This window comes from Drosophila serrata, unplaced genomic scaffold, assembly GCF_035046125.1.
Source record: "Drosophila serrata isolate PLE 108 unplaced genomic scaffold, ASM3504612v1 contig_276, whole genome shotgun sequence".
Taxonomy (NCBI): domain Eukaryota; kingdom Metazoa; phylum Arthropoda; class Insecta; order Diptera; family Drosophilidae; genus Drosophila; species Drosophila serrata.
Window position 1 is genome coordinate 4,724,144 of NW_028257174.1, and position 22,627 is coordinate 4,746,770.

The window sequence follows — 22,627 nt, forward strand, 5'->3', positions numbered from 1 at the left end:
ATATATATCTATCGATAAATAATAAATAAATACCATATACACACTATAAAGCATTACATTAAAGCATATTCACACTTGATATATAATCATTAACATAAATGGAATTGGCTATAAATATTTAAAATATTCTTTTTGGCCAACCTTGAGCCTTAAGGGTATTGAAAACGTTGTTTTGGGACACGAAAAGAACTAAGAATTTTTTTCGCATTGCCTTATTTTCAGTCTTGTTTTTGTGGCATTCGGCCTAAAATGCCAAAAAACCTGTCGAAAACTTTTTCATCGACTGGCGGCAGCGATTGTGTTGGTGAGTGGGTGCCAGCCAAGGTAAAAGTTTGGCTTTCTTATCGCCAAGTGGCAGGAAATTTTATTTTGTTTCCTTCTTTTTATTTTTTATTTTTGTTATTGTATTTTATTCGTTGGTCTCATTTTCGTGGGGAATGTCAAAGGATTTGTAACGGAGGAAGGAAAGGACTAGAGGATAAAGGCCCATTAGGGGTTTTTTACATGAACGAATTTGTGAAATCGAGGGAGATAGCTTAATATTAATTATTGGGAATTTATTATAGGGATAATAGCAAGGGAATAAGATAAATTCATTTAATTAGGTTATTAAATTGTCATTTCTTTTGGGGGAATCGAACTCGTGTCTTTTGTTTCACAGGAAGAGCATGAAGCCATTGAGCTAACACTTAACATAAAACATTATTGTGTGGTGTGTTTAGCTTAAATATAACCCCTAACTCAGAGATTTAAATAAATATTATATAGCGTTTATAGTTATATATTATATATTCTTAATATAATTTAAAAATATATGAATATTCGATCGCAGTCGGTAGGATTCGAACCTACGCTCCCAGAGGGAATCTGATTTCTAGTCAGACGCCTTAACCACTCGGCCACGACTGCTTGGTGATTGTGGATTATAAGAATAATATTTTATAGGCATTGTTCTAATTATATATTAAAGATACCATCTTATAGATATCAGCTACAGTAGATAGTATGGCTATAAATATATTTAGAGGAAGTGATAGGTCTGCCAAACGTTTCTTTCTTTCTATGAACTATGAAGTTCTTCATACTTTATCTTTGGATTCTAAATACTTAATACTTATTTCTAACTTATTTATTTATCAATAAAATGAACCTTGGGTTATGAAACCCTCTAGCCTCTTTCCAGTTACCTGTCATTTTGTCAGATTTTTCACATTGCGTGCTCTTAATGACATGGCTCCAATTAAAGCGGCGCACATTGTCAAAACAGCCGCCAACGAATTGAAATCAAGACGGGGCAAGTTGAAAGCTTCAATTTACCACCCATTGTGCCTTGTGGCAACTCTGGCAGATCTGAAAACTCCAATCCAAGCTCACACAAAAAAGAGAAAAGGCGCATGCGCACCGTTCCTGTTTGCATTTTTATTTGTTATTTTCTTTTATTTAACTTTTTTTTTTCCACCAATATGCAAAGTAAAAGAAAAAGAGAGCACCTGTTTCAGGGGTCTGCGGGGGGGCCATTTGCTATAGGGATTTAAGCACTATAAAAAAATATTTTAAATATTTTAAAGATATATTTCAAAGTAGTCATGAAGAAGTCAAAGAATAATATAATATAAATAGTATCTTTTTCATGTTTAAAACATATATTTTAATATAGCTTCTTGAATACTAAATTTTCTTATGTTATTTATGATCTATTACTGTTTTTTCCCAGTGTATTTGAGCCAAGTTGGTGGCGCGTGGGCTAAGCAAATTTCTTGATTTACGTTCTGTGGTTGCCAGTTGACAGGCAACGCGAACCCCAAAAACACCAGAAACTCCAAGACAAGAAACACCAATGGAGGCCCCCGAAGCGTAGTGACAGCGGTTCCCCTTGATCTGAATTGGCATGACTATATATATATATATATATATATATATATATTCCGACATATATTGAGATCAAGTTGGTAGGGGAAAACCCCTCCTGTTACAGCTAAGCAAATCGCTGGAATTAATTGCCCGGCGATAAGCAGCTGCCCCTCTCAGAAATTCAATTAAGTTGTTTGCCGGATTGCAGGTGCAATGCCAGCGCTCCTCACCCTAATCCTTATACATATATATCCCTCTGATCCTGTGAACCCTCCTCTATCTTTGCCGGAGGAGGTGCGAAATCGGCAGCCAAAAAATGCCAAGCACTCGTTGGGGGAAGTCCCAGAGAGAGTCATTGTCCCTTGGGTATTTATCCGTTACTCCGAAGGTACGACCCTATTTTAAAACGAAATCCAGTGTCAGGATCAGGGATCAGGGAGCTGGAACCTGGTCCAGGGACCCGTGCCAGCTGCCACTTGCCACTGAGGTAGTCGTATTACCGGCATTGCCTTTGGGGGGCATTAGCAATTTATGGATTTCGTTACATGTGTGGCAAAAAAAAGAGGGGATCCCTTTATACCTTCAACTTGCTCACTCACATTCCCGGGTATCATCATCATCATTTGTGGCAGATACCAGGTCATATTACATCGGTTTTTTGTCAGCATAAATCGATTTATTTATCGCACGCGTCTCGTAAATTGTTGCTTCTTCAGCAATCAATTGTTTTTATAAAGAATTTAAATATCAGGAAAAGAAATGAATATAAATATACATCTCTGAAGCCATCAAACTTGCTGACAACATTCTAATAGTTTCCATGCAGATCAGGTTTATTTAAGCAATCCATTATCTTATCTGGGAAATCTTCTTATCTAATCTTTGCTTCGTTTTATCAGCAAGTTTGGCCTATCAAATCATCTTGATCTGGCAAAGAGGAGGTTGAGGGGAATCCTGGAAAAATCGCCCACGGGACTTACCTCCCCTAGATCCCCCCTCCCAATATCATCGATCTATTTATTGGAGGCATATCGACTGCCAGAATGTCAAATGTACGCAACACCAGCCAAATGCCATTAGCTTCTCTTTTCCTAGTTTCGCCCACTTTTGGCCTTCTTCCTTCCAGACTTCCAGCATCCAACTCTTTTTCCAGCAGAGCCTTTCTCTTTCTCTGTCCTTGTTGCTCTCCCTCTCTCTCTTTCGTTATGGTTCCCTCTCTTTCGCACGCCGCTTGGCCCATTACGCTGTCCATTTGAGTGGTCATTATAGTAAATTTGATTTGGACTTGCCTGCCTCACTGGAGCTGGAACACTTGGAAAACTTGGCATCGGCTGGAAGTGCACTGGAAGAAAGTGTGGAAAGAGATTTTGTTAATATATAACGGGGAGATTAAGTGGCAGTTATAAATAACAATAGGAAAAGTGAGATAAATTTGTCTGGTTATCTTGAGTAATTAATCTTAAATGAAACAAAAATTAATTTCAGTTAAACTGGTTTTTAGCTAGTTCCTAAATTTCATTTTATTTTAAGTCAAGATCTTTATTTTTTATTCTATTATATTATTTATTCCCTGCAAAGGGACATTTTCTTCTAAAGAAAACTAAGTTCCAGTTCATTTTGTACCGACAAGTTTATTTGTCACTTAAAAAGATCAATATAACAATTTAACTGACATAAAATTGAATTTCTAAATAAGAAATTTACTATTATTTGCTTATTTAATATTTTTAATATTTAAACACACATAGAACCAGTTTAAGTTATGGTTAACTAGTGATTAACTAATTTGTAGTTTGTTGGTGGTTAACTGGTGATTAACTGGTGATTAACCAATTTATTCATTTATTTAATATATCTTTAAACATGTAGGACATAGGGTTAACTGGGGGTTCAGGTTAACAATCAGTTAAATTTAAATTTTGTATTATTTTTGTATTATTATTTAAATTCTAAAGTCCCCTTCATTCCGCTCAGTGTACCGCTGGCTGGGCCACATCATCAATAGCCAAGTGACACAACTGGAGGCAGTGGCGTCGGCTGGGGGAATTTCAAAAGGGGGAAGGCGGCAGAGGCGGCACTGGCTGAAATATCGAACACGTAGTTAATCAATCCATTGGTGGTCCAAAAACACGACGCGCCAGCAATTACTGTTAACTGGATTGTTGCCGTTCCATTTCCCTCAGCACTGTACGCACTTTTCGCCATGGAAGGGGGCTAAAAAGGGGGGAAAACCTGAGAAGGATGAGGTGAAGGTGGAGGTGAGGTGAGGGTAGGCGGAACACTTAAATCGCACGTGGGCGGCAAACATCTCTCACACAGTTGGCAACATTCTATTTACCATTTCTGTCAAAGATCTGAACCCCTTTCTCCAAAGATTTTCGCCGTCTTTACTTGTCTCTTAACTGCAATTAAAACGGTTTCTGGGCCACATTTCACAACTGTTTGAGAGAAGCATTTTTAGCCAAGTAATTATGTTGTCATTACCTAAAAATAATTATAAAAAAATTATAAATATTAAAGGGGAATGTAGTAAAGAAAGGAGAGCTAAAGATCACGAAAGAGTTAAGCTGTGAATTACAGTAAATATTCTCCATTAAAATTAATAATTATAATCTTAATTTCCTTAACAAAAATATATGCATAATCTCTCCCAAGAAATTCTTAAGAATACTCAATAGAAGAATCGCGTTCAGAGACACGCTCTTTTTAATCTATGATTAAATCCATCTCAAAGCTGTGATTATGCCAGGCAGGTGAGTTTTTTTTTTAGCATTTTCCCCTGGCATTTCCCTATGCATAATTGTATCTTGTATCTCAGGGATTGCCATTTGCTTGGGCCAGCGATTAGATTAGCTACGCTTGCCTAAGCAGACTTGAAGATTCTGAAAAATTTCGATATACCGAAAGCCAAGATATAGCCTTCATATGGCAGGCAGGCAGGCAGGCGGCTTCTTGAAAAGGAAAGTGGGCGTGGCTCCCCCTTCAAGTGCACACTGTAATTACCCCCAAGTTGCAAGTGGGGTGGGGGAAGGGGGAGACTGCTTTGCATACACACACACACACACATGAGAGCTTTGTGGCGCTGCCTTTGTCGCGTTTCGCATAATTACGCGCAAAGCTCAATTCTAGACTTAATTAAAATTATTAATATCCAAGCCTCTAATATCTCCGAGGGCGCTGGCAAAGAGGTGCGCAAAAAATGCGTTCAGGCGGCCGGAACTAATAATCCCGTGCATGCAAAGTGCCGGCTTTGCCCCCTCTTTCTAAAAAAAATAAGGAAAAAAAGAATGAAAATACGAAAGGGTAGACGAAGTTTGTATACCCTTGAAATTGATTTAAACTAAGGGAAAAATAGATAAATTTCAATTTGGAAAGGTTATTTTTGGGTTGCTTATTGTTAGGTTAAACAGCTTATTTATTTGAAAAAATTAAACTTTCAAATTACAAATAAAATAGGAAATATATTTGTATTTATTTATATTATCTCTAATTAATTAGTATATGACTTTTGACTATAATTCGATCTTTGGGTATTTTATGCTCTTTAGAATACCTTCAATATTGATAATTTAAGGTACGTAAAATCGATATTTATCGATACAATTTTTGTGAAAAAATCAAAAATTAAAAATACCATAACTCAGCCAAAAAGGCATTAATTTTAATTCGGCTAGCAGTTTTATGCTAATTTTTAATCCAATTTTAAATCTGCATTCAGAGCAAACAAATTTAAAAAACGAGCATTTTTTCGATTTTTTTGTGACAATTTTAACGATGAAAACCCTTAAAAATTTTTGAAAAAAATTAAAAATAATTTTTTCTTGTCAAACATAGCTAGATCGATTCGGCTTTTGATGCTGATCAAGAATATGTATGCTTTATAGGGTTGAAAATGACTCCTTTACTGTTTTGTAAGCTTCTGATTAAAATAATGATACCCTGTAAGGGTATAAAGATACATTAAATTAATAAACCTAAGGCGATGACAGCGTGAGGAGTTCTGGTGATGATATTTAGTTGAAAAAATATATAAATATTTATAATTATTTAATTATAAGTATTAAGCTTGGGGTTTAATCGCCTTATATATATTAGAAAACCTAGTCGAAAGTGTCTTCTTTGTATCTTAAGATATTATCTCGAATTAGGGGTATAAGCAAGTTTATAACCCTTTCTCCATAACCAAAACCCTTTTGAAAGTCTTTAGCTTTGGTCTTCAATCTTCTTGAGTTTTCAGTCTTCTCCATTTGGCTTCTGTTTCTTCAGAAGACTTGCTCTGTCTTTCGAAATCTTCACCTTCTGCGAGCGAGTTTGCTGGCTGCATGTTGCAGGTTGCAAGTTGCAGGTTTGCCAGTTGCAGGTTGCAACCGGCAATCAGCACGCAATTGCGAAATGTTTTGCCTAATAGAATCCCATGTGCGCACTCGCATGTAAATTGCAAACAATTATAATACAACAAAAAAAAAAAAAAGGAGAAAAAAACGAGGCGGCTGCAAAATAGGAAATATTTTTATGGTGAACAATTTAACATTTTCATACGCTGCTCGTACATATTTTTTTAATAGAAATAATTGCCGCCAAGGCGAGCACCAGAGCACCATGGAAAGTGGCCAAGAGATTCGCACCTGGGCACCGCAACGCCGTGGAGATGTTCGCACTTCGTAATTTGCGCGGACCGCATTCGCTCCATAAATTTGATGCCCAATTATTGAAATTGCAATAGATGTGTGCGTAATTGCAGGTGGAACAAAATATATATACTGTATAGAAAAAAAAATACAAAAAAAATCTGAGTAAAAGTCTACAGGGAAAACTCATCGGGGCTTGTTCAATTAACACTTATGTCATCAGCCTGATCGCTGGAAAGTGCGATTTTCCACCTCCTATTAACTGAATTTATTTATTTAATGGATCCTACGTTCGCGTTTGGGGCTAGGAATACCTTGTCGTACTCCAAAATAGCTTTGATGGGGTTTCATAGCAATTTTCCTTGTAAACGGAAGTGTTGTCTGGACGTTTACAAGGTCTTTTGAGCGTTTGAAGATCTATATTTATAGATTTTTTAAGGTATTTTGGGTTTATGTTTAAGGCAACTAAAGAAAATATAATTTAAATAAATAAATTTACTCTCTTAAATGTTTAGGTAATTTTTAAAATATATAGATCTCTTTTAATTACTTTCTTAAAAAGTTAAATATTAATTATACTTCTCCCATTTAATTGAAATTAACAGTTTCCACTTCCCCCTGTCTAGATCTATGCTACTGTTGTTATCAAATTCTGTCTTAGGTTCACTCTTTCGCCGTCAGGTGGCGTTCACCATCAACCAAGTTGTCCACCAACAAAAAAAAAATTGACTCTTGGCTTGTTTATTCATTAGGTTCTGTGGAAAAACGTGTTTAATTTGTGACAAAACGAAGCAGAATCTTTCAACAACGACGGAGGCTACTGATTCCAATTCCGCACAGTCGGAAAAAGAGCCAGAACCACCGTCCTCGTCTCAGTCTCTCATATCAGTATCAGTGGCATCTTAGACTTCAGACTGGGTCTCCAGTTGGGTAGCCTTTTGGGTGCTCCAAGGCTTCTTCTGGTGGATTTTAACCAAGGCAAGGCAATAAAAATTTATGAAGCCAGTCAGGGAAAAACAGAGAGAGAAAGAGAGAGCTTAACCCACAGATACAAGTTGATTGAAGACATGAAATAAAATCAAATCAATGGGTTAGAAATGGAAAATAAAAGCGGCAAATCACCTTGAATAATAGTTACCTCTAGGTTTACTTATCTGTATTATTTTGTACTATTAATTAACCCATTGTCTCACTCAATGGGTTAATTTGAGTGAGGGTGATTTTGGTGCGTACAAACTGCGTCGTCACATTCACTGGCTGGCTTCTGATGGCTTTTTTTTTGGAGCTGCTAAATTAATAAGAATCGGGCGCATGCATTGGGAACTCGTTTCTCAACTAGGCTCAGATCTTTGCACACCCCTTCATAGTCTCCTCCTCAGAATCCTCCTCCTCCTCCTCCTCCTCCTCCTCTCCCTCCTTTGGGGGATCTCTGGTTTAAGCCTGATTCGACTGAGCCTTGGCAGATGTCACGACGCGCATTGTCAAACAAGCCCGAAAAAAAATATCCATGCCAGGCGAACAACAAAAGCAAACAGACTTGCATACAAAAAAAAAAAAAAAAAACCAAAAAAACAACAACAAAAAATCACAACACACACACTAACACACACAAGCTGGAAAACAAACGCAAAGTTGGCAACATTTTTTCGCTTGGCAGCCACCAAATTGTAACATAAATAGACTGGCAAAAGTTAGTTAGAGGAGTTTGTGAACAACACTGTAAGAAAATATTCGTTTTTATAAAGATTTCTTAATAAATTTTGGTATTTTTAAGCTTTTTAGGAACTTAATGTAACCTTAAATACAATATTTTAAAAATTATTACAAATAGTATTTCTGTAAAAGAGATTTCTGGAACATGTTATAGGTATTTTGGATATTTATCTAGTGAAAGAAAGTGTTGTGATATATGTATCTACAATAATATTTCTGTCAATTTCAAATAGAAAATATCGGAAAAGGTTTTATATAAATATAAACCATAATAATATACGCAGAAGGTTATTAATTTAAAAAGTGTAAAGAGTTAGAAGTAAATATAGTTTCTGCTAGTTTCTCTTGAATATTTTCAACTTTTTTCAACTATAGAGACAATCTCCTTTGAAATATTAAACTAAAAATCATTTTTATATTTAATTTAAAATTAAATAAGAAAGGAAACTAACATCGGGAAGCTGAAGTTTATATATTCTTGCGGTTTGCAATAGATATTTATTTTTGTATGACAATTTTTTTAGATAAATCAAAGTTTCAAAATATCTTAACTTGACTAAAAATGCATTAAATTAAAATCGGAAAGCGTCAAAATGTTAGTTTTCAATAGCTTAATAAATCTGCATATGAAATTTAAAATTAAAATTTTTGAAATTTTTTTGTGCATATTTTGAGTGTATTAATGATATAACCCCTTAAAAAATTTTGAAAAAATTGGAAAAGTTTGTTTTGCTACCTGAGATGTCTAGAAAGATTCGCCTGTTGATACTGATCAAGAATATATATGATTTATAGGGTCGGAAACGACTCCTTCACTAAGTTTCAAGCTTCAGTCTGAAATTATAATACTCAGCAATGGAATGAAAATATAAAAAAATGTCTCCCTAATTTATATTTTAAAATTTCACCCTAAAGTACCTTCAATTTAAGCAACTTATTTTCCCTAAACAAACCCCATTTCTCCGTGTGGAGGAGTACTCACTTCTAGTGAGAAGGAATGGTGCCAGGGCAGTAGGTGCGGGAGTTACAGAGGGGATTCTATAGGAGAGGAGAGGAGAGGAGAGGGAGGTAAAACCCTCTCCCACTCCCCTCACTCTCAAATGCTGCTGCACATGCGCAACTGCAACTGCAACTGCAACAGCAACATCAACGAGAAAAGTTCAACATGGCTTGTCGGTCTTTGTGGCGACCATGAAAAACGTGACATTTTTATGTTGCAAACTTTAAATCTTTCATATCAGAAAATGAAATGTTGCAATGCTGCAATTGGCTGCAACAACAGCAAAAGCAACAACAACAACAGCAGGCGCTCTGTTGACATTTCCAGCAACAAAAACAAATACAAACGAGGCCTTTGCTCATGGATTTTCCAACTCCTTTTTGGCTTTGGGCTATGGCTTTTCGACTTGGGATTAGCTATTCGAAATTTGAATTAACTTGGTACCTAAAAAAAAAAAATAAACAATTTTTAGTACTTTCCATCTCATTTTTAATGGAGATGAAAAGAAAAAGTATTCTGTAAGATTTTATTAAGGAAAGTGATTGAAAAGGGGAAAAAGATAGCTATAGAAATTAAAAAGATACTCTAAAAGGAATTGTTTTGATATTTAAAAAAAATGTATTATATTGTAATCTATTAAGAAATAGAATATATATTTTTTCAAACAAATTTCTACGTTTTAAAAATATTAAAGCATAGCAAGAAGTATTTCTTAAATGGGGGAACACTTTTTCCTAACTCCACTAATGCAAAAATTATATAAAATAGTAATTTGTATATAATTTAAATCAACTTTGAATTACTTTTAAATCCATTTAAATTCAGTTATAAATCAGCTTCTAAATGCACTTTAAATCAATTTTAAAACATGTTTAAATATACTTTTAGTTATCTTTAAATCCGCCTTAAAATCAACATAAAATGAACTCCAAAACAACTGTAAATCACCTTTAAATTAAATTTTAATCAATCAATTTTAAATCAACTTTTGTTTAAATTTAAATTAAATATAAATCAACTTTAAATAAATTTTTAAATCAACTTAAATCTCCTTTTAAATAAATTTTAAAATATTTTTTATATAAACTTTAAGTTAACTTTAAATCAACTTTAAAACCAACTTCATATGAACTCCAAAACAACTGCAAATCAAATTCAAATCAACTTTTAGTTGAATTTAATTCAAATTTAAATAAACTTTTAAATAAGCCTTAATTAAACTCCTAATCAAACTTAAATTAACCTAAAATAAGCATGGTATTCTACTTTGAGTAATTAAGTAAGTTAAAAGTTATTAAAAGCTTTGTTATTTATGCAACTAACTTCTTTAACTACAGAAACAACAAATGAAATACCTTTTCCATCTTCTAATTACCAAAAAAAAAATATCGAAATATTGTTGCAAAGAAGAACCAAAGAGGCTTAAGTCGGTGGTAAAAGGGGGATAAAATGGTTAAAGTCGATGGAAAGTTGGGAAAAAAAAAAGGAGAACCCGCATTGATTAGCAATTCAATGCAGATGTGATAGCTCTGGGGAGGTTCTCCTCCAATGACTTAATTCGCTGCCCACAGGATATATCCAAAGGAGCCTGAACGAGGGGGAATCCCCTTTCCGGCTCTTCCTCTCTCTCACTCCCTGTATCTATCTCTCTCTCTCTCTCTTTGTCGGGGACATTTAATTTATGCTCGCGTTTTTTTTTGTTTATTGCGGTACACATATGTATGTCCCTAGCTTAACCGTTAGCTTTGGGTTTAGCTTTGGCGATGTCCCCACCCTTCTTTGGATGCTGTTCGATTTTGGTTGGTCAGCATCGATGCCACGCATCTATATCCATATCCATATGCATATGCACATACGATGCTTCGTATTTTCCTGCTGATTTTTCTTTTTTAATTACAAAAGGCAACAAGAAAGAAGGATGCAGCTCCCTCTCCCTCTCCCTCTCTCTCTTTCTCTTTCTCTGACATGTATATATATGTGACTGTATATGGGAGTGGGTGGTAGGACATTAGTTTTTTTTTTTTTTTGGGTGGCTTTCTGCTCCTCTGCAGTGGCAATAATTCGATTAGTGTTTGTGTCTATTTTCAGCCTCCTCTGGCAGTCCTTTGCCTTTTTTTTTACCCCACCCCTGCACTATCTGTTATCCTGCCGCCATTGTATGTTGTTTTTTTTTTCTCTATTTTTTCGTATTTTTTTATGTGCTCTTGCTGCGCCCAACAGTTTTTCCAGTTTTCTGCTTGTTTTGCCATTTTTCCACCCATATTTTTGCTTCGCTTCTTGTTTATTTTGTATGCCTTTGTTGCCTGTGGATGTTGCATGCTGCGCTGCAGGACTCTATCGAAAGCGAGGACACCCGCGCCTGGACATTGGTCATCATTCATCAAAGTGAAATGTTGATTTAGTGCCCCGAGCTGATGCCACCGAAAAAGGAGCATAGCACATAAAAAATAGGAAAAAAAATTAAGGAAAAATGGGGGAAAAACAGGATCTGCCAATGGTTGCACTTTCTTTTGGTCCGGATAGGGGAGGGGTAGGGGAATTCCCTTCTTTTTTTTGGAGGGGGGGGGCTTCCCCTTCCGAGCCTCTAGTGGCGCCATTTTGTTGCCTCAGCCTCAGTTGCTGTTGTTGCAACAGCAGCAGCAGCAGAGGCAGCATCATGTGATGAATTGATGCTGTTTATTCGACTGCAAACATAACCAGCATCCAGCATGTGCATAGAGAGCGGGAAAATGGTTGAAAGATGGGGGAGGGGGTAGGAAAATGGGTGGGGAGGGGGGAAGGGAAAATGGTTAGCAGAATGAGTGAGAAAATGGGTGGCAAATAGTTGGATATTGCGAAGGCTTGTGCTGCTTCTTGTTATGCTTTTTGATTAGCAAACGGACTGAACAGAACAAAAAAAAAAAGGAAGAAAACAAGAGAAAAAAGAAAGAAGGAAAATGTTGCACAAGAAAAGGCAGCACTAGGAAAAAGGGAAAACTGAGGCAGTTGAAGAACGAGAAGAAGGCAAAATTAAAAAATTCTCCAGGATGTGTGAGAAGGACGAGAGGGGGAGGTCTTGGTGTGAAGAATATGGAAGAGGAATATGACAGGATACGAAAATAATGAAGGCCCAAGGGACTATAGAATGCTCTTTTTGTGAATAATATATAAAAAAAATGAAATTAATGGTGAAATATATGAAAATATATATATATGAAAATGCCTATTTGAATATTAATTAATAAATAAATTAATACACATAAGACCAAAAGTGCATACTTATGATTTAGAAATGCATTTCAAATTAAACATAACACATTTTTGGTTAATTATTTTAAAGCTTTGATTTGTCAAAAAATATTGTTATACAAAAAAATAATAATTTCGATTTTAAGTCCCCAAAATTGCAAATATCTCTGATCTCGTTGAGAACACCTGCAGCTCAAAAAGCGTATGATTGTCAAAGGTCATATATATTCCGAATCGCCACTAAAGTATTAATCATTTAATAATAAAATAATATAAATATGTAAAACAAACACCTTAATTTTTTAAATATTTTAAAAGGGGTTGCATCCTTGAAATTATGAAACATTTCAATTGTAAAAAATCTAGATAGTATATTATTTTACTCTGCAGCGTGAAGGAGTCATTTCCGACCCTATAAATCATATATATTCTTGATCCCCATCAACATGCGCATCTTTTTAGCTATCTCCGGAAAAAACAATTTTTTTTTAATACATTTCTTATTTTTTTTTTAAAAAAAGCAAAGGGGTTACATCGTTAAAATTGGCAAAATTTTTTATTATTTTTAATTTTATGCTGAGTATGCAGATTTATTAACGAATTAAAAAGTAGCACAGAACAGCTTTCCGATTTAAAATTAATGCCTTTTTGGCTTAGCTATGAGATTTTTAAACTTCGATTTTTATATAAAAATAATTGCATAATTTTATACCTATTTTTAGACCTTTTACAGTATTTTTATTTTAGTCAAAAGCCTGAAAATCAGTGAAGGAGGCATTTCCGAGCCTATATTTCATGTATATCCTTGATCAGTATCAAAAGGCGAATCTTTTTAGCCATCTTCAAATGAAAAAAAATTTACAAAATTTTTCAAAATTTTTTAAGGGGTTAAAATTGTAAAAAAAATTAACTAAAATTTTAAATTTCTTTAAATTTAATATTGAGTATGTAGATTTATTAGGCTAACAAAAACTAACATAGAAAAGTTTTCCGAATTAAAATTAATGCGTATTTGACTTAGTTATGGTTTAGTTTTCATTTAAAGACCAGTACATTTAAATAACAAATAAACTATAAAATACAAAAATAAAGTCATCGATTGCTTATTTAAATGTATACAATTTAATATTATAAATTATTATTATATATAATTATATTATTATTATTATAATTATTACATATATTATTAAATGAAGTACCAAAGAACCAATATATCTCAGGAACACAACACCTCGAATACCCTGCAACTTGGCCTCTATTTATAGGGTATGAAAATTACACTTTTTCGTAATGCAAAAAATTCTTTCCATTTTTGTCTTCTCTCCTTCGTTTTTTCTTTTCATCTTTTGCCTGTCATTCTTCCTGTATTTTTTTTTTTTTTTGTATATTTCTCCTTGTTTTTGGTCCTCTTTGTGTTCTCTGAGTGTGTGCGGACGTCCTGTGCCTGACGCTGGCCAATCAGATCGGCGGAGGCGGCTACCGGCGGGGGCGTGGCAAGGCCTGGGCCCCGATATATCGAGCCATAGGTGCCATTCCGCAGATATAGCAACCGGATATTGGAACCACTCGACGGGTATATATATATATATACATATATATACTTGAAATTCACGAAAATTTACGAAATGAAAAGCCGGGGCGAGCGATGACGATGATGCTGGTCGCATTTACATAGGGAAAACCCGGGAAAACCCCAAGAGAGGGGTGGTTAAAGGGGGGAAAAGCGGACTTTGACAAGCTTTTCCTGGCATATTGATTGAACGATGCCCGCATGCAGGTAAAATCCCCTCACCCAACCTTTTTTACCTTGTCCACGGCGAAGTTCTTTTTAATTAACGCTAATTCCAATTACATATTTCGTTGATTTCGTTGTTTGATTTCAACCCCCGGTCAGAGATTGCGGCAGATATATCTACCTGTATATATCTATATATATATCATATGTATTTGAACCTGACAGGTTCCCAGAACCACACATGTATTGGTCACTTTGCCTTAATTGGAGATTATAATCAAAAGGTGTTCCTCAAAAAGCATCTTGGTGAAAGGTTACTTTAGATGGTTTTTGGTAAAGATCAGAGTGAAATTAATCTATAGAAAGTCTTTGGGGGTATAATTTAGTTGGATTTCATCGATATTCTGTATAAATTCACAGGGTTTTATATATAGTTTTCTTCTCAATATGTTATATCGATACAATAAGCTCCCAATATCATCGATTTTTATTTTTATATTTCATTTATTGAAATTCGATGTATCGCAAAATATCATATATACCATTAAGAAAAAAAAAAAAAAAAGTGTACTTTAGTCATATTAAAGTGATATTTTTATATGGTTATTTTTTTGGGGTAAATCAATATTTTTCAAATCTCATAACTATGTCAAAAATGCATAAATTTTAATTCGGAAAAGTTTCCCATGTTAATTTTTATTAGGTTTATAAATCTGCATACTCAGTTTAAAATTTCAAAAAATTTAAATTTTTTGTCAAATTTTTACAATTTTTACGATGAAACCCCTTATAAAATTTTGAAAAAAATTTACAAAAATTTTTTCTCATCCGAATATGTCTAGATCGACTCGGCTGTTCATGCTGATCAAGAATATATATGATTTATAGGGTCTGAAATGACTCCTTTCCTGACTTTTATGCTTCAGACTGTATATTAGTCCGTTAAAATGGTTTAAAAATTTATATTTGTTTTTATATTTATATATTATTATTATTATTATATGGTGTTATATTTTATTTATATATCATTTTTATTTCAGATAAGCAGCACAACATCTAAATATTTTTTACCATTACTATTAAGATATGAAAAAAATGTGGATGGGTGGTAAGTGAAGCTTATTCAATTTACAATTTTTCATTTATATATATATATATATCGTTCTATATACATATATTATGTTTGTATATATGTTTTTGTTCGTCTTTCTGCAAGTTGCGGGCGCCATAAACTGCAAAAAGATCGGCGGCGGGCAATGCAAATGTCATTCGCTACACTATTTTCTATTTATCACTGAGAAAAAAAGTTAATAACTAGGATTCATACCTCACTTTCTATCAATCCACAAAAATTAAATTTATAATATTTATTATAATATTATTAAATATTATTTATAATGATGGGAATACTGATGAATTATTGTCTTGCATTTATAATATAAAGCAGCATTTTGCTTTATATTTTTATGGGCTTGAAACCTTTCTTAATATTTTTAAATATTTAAAAATATTTTAAACATATGTTACTTAATATTTTATATAAAAAAATGTCTTATTTTTTGCATTGATCTTTAACATAAATGGCACTTTTTGCTGTGTGCTCTTCTTCGTTGTGTTGTTATGCATTCCAACTGGCAACTGGGGATCGGTCGAAAAATGTGCAGATTTTTTTCGTTTTGGATTTTTGGTGGAGGTGGTGGCCAGGGGCGGGGGGCTGTAGTGGTTAAAGGGGGTGGAGTAGGGGGGAGGGGGTGGAGGAAAAGCGCAGGCGGGTGGGCGCCGTTGGCCCCATCGCGAGAGCCAAGAACGTAAAGCATAATAAAAAGTCGTGCCTTACGTGCAGCAGTTGGGATCCCAAAAAAAAAACTCTCCTACTCCTTAGCCTTAGCTTTAGCCTCTCCTGCTCCTCCTTCTACTCCTTTTCCTCATCTTTTTCCCCTTCCTACTCCTTCTTCCCCTTTTCCTCTTCCTTCTCTGCCTCCTCCTCCACCCACAGCGACCTGCAAGCATTTGCTGTAAGAGGTAGCAATTGGGGTATATAGGTACCTACACTGGCAAAGAATTCTCAACCTTTGGTTTAAAAATTAAATATTTTATATATAAATAATTAATTTCTTATTTTAAATTATTTAAGTTCATAATTTTTTATATTAAGTCTTTGAAATATTAAGCTATTTTATATTTTTTCCTTAGTAACCTTAGCTTACACTACTTTATACCTTAATTTCAAGAAACTTTTTGTTACAGGATATTGTTTAGTCGTTACTACTTGCCTTTTATCTATGATGCACTTTTCGGTTGCCTAAGCAAAAATACAAAAAAAAAAAACATTTTTAGTGGCCATGACTGCCCCATACCCCCCACCTACCGCCCACGCCCCCACCACCCGCTGCCACCCCCTCTGCGATTTGCTGTTTTGCCGTTTTTTATGAGCGTCTTAAGGGCACGCACGATTTTTTGTGATTTTTGCGTGGCGCGTTTTGGGCCTGGTTCCAGTCTAAATCGCTGCTCTTAGCCTTCCAGTACTTCCAGTACCCCCTACCCCTACCCCCTGCCCCTGCCCCTTCCCCTTCCCCTAACCCCACTCCAATGTGCGTTATGTGGCACTGATTACCGTTGGCTGTTCGCTTAGTTCCTTCGCTCGTTCGTTCGGCGACCAAAAGGTCAGCAAAGTTGGGAAAACTAAAATGCCTTCTTTTTTCCCGGGCATTGGCTACGAAAATTGAATTTAATTTATTTGGCAGTCAACGCTGGCAGCACTAGGAATATAGTCAGGAGTGAGCTGGGTCCAATGGGATATATCCTACAAATTGGTGGAGTATAAAGATTTAACTATTGCGTTAAGCAGGGAGAGCATATTTCTATGATATTATAGTTCCCATGACAGCTATATTGGATAAAATTTCAATATTGATAAGACTTAAAATACTTAAAATTGTTTGATATAATTATATCTCAGGGTTTTATATTAAAATGTAAGCGAAATATATTAATTTTTATTTTATTAACTTATTTATTTCGTATTTTCCTATTTAATTTAACTCTACCTTTGCTGTTTTACTTTTTACTATAAATTAAAGGATCGGCTCTATAGTATAATATAATATATAATATAATATAGCTCCCATATAACCTACCTGTTAGTGTATAGGAATATGAAAACGCAGTAAACAATTTAATCAAGAATTAATTAGTCATAAAAGTTGACCATAACTAAGAGTAGATTAAGATATTTTGCAGAGCAATATAGTTACAATTTTTATTTTATTGATTTCTTTAATGTTCATATGACTTTTATCTTCTCATAAAATTATACCGAAATTTTGGAATTATTTAAAAAATGGGATATTCTCAAAGAAGATTAATGTTGAATTTATAAATTGAACGATTAGAAAATTTTACAAACGAATTAATTATAAAAATAATTAGTTTCTTTATAAAACAATTATCATACAGAGAAGTGCCTTTAACAGTAACTGTATGTTTAAGTTAAGCATAAAACTATTGTAAAGTATTTAGTACAATTAAGGCTTTACACAATTGTGGTTTTGTGAATTGTAGATAATTGTATAAGGTTTTAGAGATTATTACAAATTTTTAGAGATTTGTAGGAACTTATGAAGGTTTGTAAAGATTTGTAGGGATGTCTTTATATTTTCAGAGATTTTCAACAATTTATAGAGATTTAAAACCCATTATAACTAAGAAATCATGTTCTCTTCGACACCAAACTAATAGTTTCCCCCCACAACTTGTCACTTGGCTTAGAATTTGTTTTAGCTAGTGGCTCCTGTATAAGCAAAAGTACTATCCAGGGACGTAGAGGGGATTGTGTGTGTTTTTGGTGTGTGTGTGCTTGTGTGAATGGGCCGTTTCAGTGTCGGTATCTGGGGGCTATACGACAGTACAACAAATGTGAATTTAGTTGCCACCAAAAACTGCAATAAGCCGGTATGGAGGCGAAAGGCGGCAGGACTCGCAACAGGACAACGTCATTGCAGTCATTTCACACAAACACACACAGAGAAAGAGAGCTCTTTCAGTAACCCACAGAGCACAGGAAAAAATAAGCTTTACTTTCAAATTAAAATTTAATAAAAAGGAAAGAAAGCTAACTTTAAAAAGCGGAAGTGTGTGTAGTTACCCATAGAATCTTAGTTTTTATTGTGAAATTGGTTATAACTTGGGAAAATATACATTAATTTGAATTTGGAAAACTTTTCTGAGCTAGTTTTGAAATATATATATATTGCATTAGCCAGGTGTGATTTATAGGGTCGAAGAGCAATCACTATCACTAACATTATCACTATCACCATAGATGTAAACAGAGATAGATAGAGATAAACAGATAGGCAGAGAGAGTGTGAGCGAAAGGTAGACAGAGAGACATGTAGATATTTCTGGAGACGCAATTATAGAGATGAAGAGAGAGTGAGAGGGAGAGTAAGAGTTAGGAAGAAAGTGATATCTCCAGAGATCGGCAGAGCAAGAGGCAAAAAGAGAGAGATAGAGTATCTCTAGAGATACACAAATATAGAGATGAAGACAGAGAGAGATAGAGAGGGAGAGAAAGAGTGAGGGTGAAAGTGATATCTCCTAAGATCGGCAGAGCGAGGGAGAGACAGAGAGAGAGATAGAGATTCTCTGGAGATACAAAAATAAAGAGATGATGAGAGAGAGAGTAAGTGAGAGAGAGTTAGAAAGAAATGTAAGTGAAATAGAAAGATAGTTTCGCACTTACATTTTTGTATGTTGGTGTTGATCAAAAATATTGATATATATAAATATAAATATTGATTAAATGGTCAGGAATCCTACCTTCATTGCACCATCACGTTGCAAACTGCTGATTGGCATAATACCCAGCAATGTCCAAAAGGTTTCTAAGTTAAAAAAGACTAGATAGCTTCAATTTTGATACTTACTTTATGGAATTAGTTAAACAAAATAGTTTTTCAGGCACTAAAATGGAGACTTTTAAATTTTATTCTCTGTGCATTCATTGTTGGTCCTTCGAGCATTCTTGTAATCCTGTCAGAGCACGTGTGCATCCCTCTGCCACCCACTCCCACTCGAATACTCCTCCTCTCTCCCTATCTTCCTCACTCCCTTCCTCTCCTGCTACTTTTCTCTCTTAAAAAAAGCTAGCTCCAAGTCCTTGCATTTTATTTTCGTTTATCATTTATTTACTACTCAATTTTTCTACTACTTTAGTCGCGCACAGAGAGAGGGGGCTCGAGGGGGAGGCGGTTGGAAGAGAGGGGGCGTTGGGGGACGGCCCAAGTTTATTTCGTATGCCAAGTAACGGCAGCTCGGTGCAGCTGTTGTTGCACGCGACTTTATCCTTCAAATGTCCTTGCGTGCGTTGCAAACGCCGACGACCATTTTACGTGCCACGAACGCCCTTTTCCTATGCCACCTCCACTATATCCCTCACCCCTCACCCCTCCCCTTTCCCCTGTCCCTGGCACTGCGCTGGCCTGTGGATTTTAATGGCTGCTGCAGCCCTCGGGGAGTCCCCGCAGTGTGCAGTGTGCAGTGCATCCACATCCACATCCACATCCTTGCATTCGTGATGCGGCCGGCTACGTCCATCCTTTGTCCCAAACCTCCCTAAACACACAAGGAAAAATTAAGGTTAATATATCCTTTAAATTATTTGGATATTATATTTTATAGTACAAACACATTACGTATTGTTAAGCCTAAACATTTTGAATTTATAAAAGCATTTTAAATGACATATTTAAAACAAAACAAGAAAGGAAGCTTATTTCGGCAAGCCGAAGCTTGTATACCCTTGCAGATTAAAATTCGATCACTAGGAATTAATAATATATAAATTAGATATATTTATGTTAAAAAACAATAAATTAATGTCTGCTTTCATTTCGTTCACCGTTTTGCATTTTCCTCTATTTTTAACGATCGTCGGTATGGCAGCTATATAATATAGTAGTTCAATTTGGATCAACATTTTACACAAAATTCTAGATTAATATACAATGGCTATATATCAAATTTGATGAAAACTGGTTGAAAACTAGACAATTTATATTATTTCTTAAAATTTTCCGATCGTTCCTATGGCAGCTATATATACGTATATATATATAGTCCACCGATTCGCCATGCTCCGATTTATATAGTAGTAAAATTATATCGAAGAATAACTGCATAGTTTCATAGCTTGCTCTTAAATTTGTTCCAAAACTATTCTCGCACATCTGTGCATATGATTCCCAACTGGTTCTAACATCCCCGGAACGAAGTGACTGCTGCCGGCCAAGTCTCAGATACGTGTTGTGTTACAAAAGTTGCAAGTCATCGTTTATTAGTGTTCAAAGTTAGTAACTGATCATACATACTTACTGGTCATAGATACTTGCTGATCATAGATATTTATTGGTCATAGATACTTCTGCTCATAGTTACTTAAAGTTCATTGATACTTACTAATCGGAGTTACTTAATGTTTACTTATACTTATTGATACTTATTTACTGCTCATAATTAATTACTGATCATAGTTATTCACTGGTCATAGTTATCTACTGATCATTGTTATCGACTGATCATAGTTATCTACTGATCATACTTACTCAATGTCCATTAATACTTATTGGTCATACATAGATACTTACTGACTTACTTACTTACTTAATTACTTACTTAATTACTTATCATAGTAACTTACCTTTGAAAGATCTTTACTGATGCTCTACATTTTACAACCGTTTCTCAAGTAGTTATATTATATAGTATTTCGGTGTTCATAAAACTATATTATATTCCTATTCTTTATCAAGTCTCTATATATATTTTGTAAGCTTTATAGTCTCAAAATCTCCTTCTGAGAACCCCTTTATTTCTCTCAGTGTTGACTCCTCGTCGCCATTTTAATTTTGCCTGCTGCACAACGTCGAATTTTCTAATCTTGTGCGGACTACGGCTCCCCAGTTGCTGCCTGCTGCCTGCTGCCAGCGTCCTGCGTCCTGCGTCCTGCGTCCTGGCTCCTTGTGGCGGCTTCAATGGTCTTGTTGTTGTTGTTGCTTCTGCTGGTTCGGGGGTCGCGCAGCATTTTGGCGCCAGAGGTCGTTTAAAGGACTTTTGCCGCAGGCCTTATGCACCTCCTTTGCTTCCCGCTTTTTGGTGTGTCTTTGTGTGTGTTTGTGTGTGCGTGCCTCAGCCTTGTCGTCCTTCGTTCGTTCTGCGTCGTCCTTCGTGCTGCATCGTGCATCCTCCGTCCAAGATGGATGACGTGTCAGTGGGAATTGATGATGCTGGGGCTGGCCAGAAAACAAAAATGGCGGCAGCAGGAGCAGCAGGACCAGCTTCCTGCAGGAGAGAGAGAGAGCGAGGGCGAGAGCCTTCCCTCATTCCCATCTCGGCCACGTGGCGTATGAGTGATGCATCCAATCCAAAGCCCAAAGACTTAAAATCCAAGACCCAAAACCCAAAACCTTAAACTCCTTTTCATCTTGGTCCTTAGTCCTGGTCGCATAATGTCATCCACAGCCGATGAAGCAAAGACTTTAATTAATCGTTGCCTTCTTTGATTTTGATAACTGTTTTCACTAGCTTTAAGTGGGGATTAAATATATATAATATTTACTTTAGAAGGTTCTGTGATAACAAAAGCTTCTTCTAGATAAAGTATATAATATTTATATATATTTTAATACAAATTAATAAATGCCTTAACCTTCGTTTCAATTTAATTTCCAATTAAATTCCTCTTAACTTTTGGGTTCAAACTTTGCCAACTTTGTTGTTTTGTCTTTGACTGCCACAAAAAGCGAGTGTCACCTTTTTGGAGAACCTCCTTGTTGCACCATGTTCACCTCTCTCTCTCCTGGAATCTTCTCCTCAGCGTTACCTGGAGACTGTTGCATCTCTGTCACCTTGAGGATCCGAGCATAATAAATAATTGTGTGTGTGTTTGTTGTGCGTTTTGGGGCTGAAGCGTTTCAGCTTTCAGATTGAGATCGGACAACGGCGTTCTCGATTCTGTGGATACTATGGATCCTGAAAGTCTGAATCTTGGCACTTTTCTTTCGTCTCGCTGCGAATTAAGCTGTTGACACATAACATCATGTCGCACTTGTCTGCTGGCACAAATCTCGCCAGGTGAGTGGAAACGCGCGCGCAACATGAGCCCCATGATCGCAGGTTGTGTGTTGTGTGTGTGTGTGTGTGTGTTGCTGGCTGTGACCATGTTGCCTGTTGCCTGTTGCAAGTTGCAAGTTAGCTGTGGCAGCTGGAGGTTGCTGTTGCTTTGTCCCCGGAGCAACACGACGGCACCATGGCGAGAGAACAGCGGGCGGGCTCTCAGCGAGTTGGGCGAAAAGCTTTTGGCACATCTTGCCGCATGTTGTCGCCGTGCTGTGATGCCATGTTGCAAGCCCAACACTTGACAAAAAATCCAATTAATTTGATAAGAAATTTATATAAATGATTATTCACATT

General features: G+C 35.6%; 1 non-coding gene across 1 annotated transcript; it reads right to left on the reverse strand.

The window, feature by feature from the left end:
* Positions 1-827: 827 nt before the first annotated feature.
* On the reverse strand, positions 828-909 carry TRNAS-AGA (transfer RNA serine (anticodon AGA)). The gene has a single exon. It is a non-coding gene; the product is annotated as a tRNA-Ser (tRNA).
* Between the last annotated feature and the right edge of the window lie 21,718 nt (positions 910-22,627).